This window comes from Ascaphus truei, chromosome 10, assembly GCF_040206685.1.
Source record: "Ascaphus truei isolate aAscTru1 chromosome 10, aAscTru1.hap1, whole genome shotgun sequence".
NCBI lineage: Eukaryota > Metazoa > Chordata > Amphibia > Anura > Ascaphidae > Ascaphus > Ascaphus truei.
Genome location: NC_134492.1, coordinates 55,022,166 through 55,023,522, shown reverse-complemented (window position 1 = coordinate 55,023,522; position 1,357 = coordinate 55,022,166). Strand labels below are relative to the sequence as shown.

Sequence of the window (1,357 nt, the reverse complement as noted above, 5' to 3'; positions counted from 1 at the left end):
AGAGAGAGAGAGAGAGAGAGAGACCTGATCCAAACACACAGCCCTATAATTAGAAGCCCTGATGAATCTGTGAGACAAGAGGTTCGTAGGGGTTCTAGATCTGTTTTGCAACAATTGCTACTCATAACAGAACTACATGTCTCATCATTCTTTGCATAAAATCACCATCATGTTAACCAATGTAAACTTGTCCCTGTGTTTACAGTTTGGATGTATTTCGGAGAAGGAGATGAACTCTAATGGGCAGAAAGGTGAAACCAAATCTGTGTGTAACAGGACCACTTTCATCTTCGACAATGCGACAGGCTCAAGGCACATCAAGTTAATCCTCGTTAGTATAGTGGTTAGTATCCCCGCCTGTCACGCGGGAGACCGGGGTCCGATTCCCCGACGGGGAGGCTATTTTGACATATTTATTCGACAGAGTCTTCGATAACAATGGTACATTTCACACTTGTGAATTATATACTGTATAAGGATTACATATACACTGGGACTTATAAAACTGCAATAATGATTATCACACATCGATCCCTCATTAACTGCAGTTCGAGAGAGAGAGAGAGAGAGAGAGAGAGAGAGAGAGAGAGAGAGAGAGAGAGAGAGAGAGAGAGAGAGAGAGAGAATGAAATGGGAAAACAAACACAAAAAAAGAGGCGTGATCTATGATCAGGAAAAATGCTCCCCTGCCGACAGTGTTGGTGTTTAATATTCATCAATGTTAGTTTTACTCAATACACCAATGTAGCAATTTGGTATGATGTGACAGTTTTTATAAATTACATTCTAAAATGAAAGGATAGCAAACGCAATTTGCTTGAAACGTTGGCTTTACCTATGTTTACTTAGAAACATAAGGTAAGAAACATATCTGTTCGACTCAAGGTGTAATGTTTAAAATTCATCAATGTTAAGTTAACGCCATAAAAAATTGCTGAATCTTGGAATGATGTGCCTGTTTCACAAATTCCATTTGAAAAAGTCTGATGCTCTACCGACTTGAGCTATCCGGGCTCTTACTTTGTGCCTCTGGGGGGGAAAAAAAACAGTTTATAATAGAAGCAGAACCTTCCTTTCATCATTTCTAATATCTTTTTTCTCAAACATTTATAAAGAAAGACATTGCAACAGTGTCCATTTTACAGTGACATCATAAAGCAGATTGAAATTTAGGCATGACTAGAAACTGCATGTTTAGCTTGAGTTGTGGACATCCAACGTTCTCTTCTATTCTACAACATATCGCCTATTCTGCGTTCCGTGAATAAAATGGGAAAACAAACACAAAAAAAAGAGGCGTGATCTATGATCAGGAAAAATGCTCCCCTGAAGACAGTGTTGGTGTTTAATATTCATC

At 38.7% G+C, this 1,357-nt stretch overlaps 1 non-coding gene across 1 annotated transcript; it reads left to right on the top strand.

Annotated features, from left to right (window-relative positions):
• Window positions 1–326: 326 nt before the first annotated feature.
• Window positions 327–398, top strand: TRNAD-GUC (transfer RNA aspartic acid (anticodon GUC)). The gene has a single exon. It is a non-coding gene; the product is annotated as a tRNA-Asp (tRNA).
• The last annotated feature ends 959 nt before the right edge of the window (window positions 399–1,357 follow it).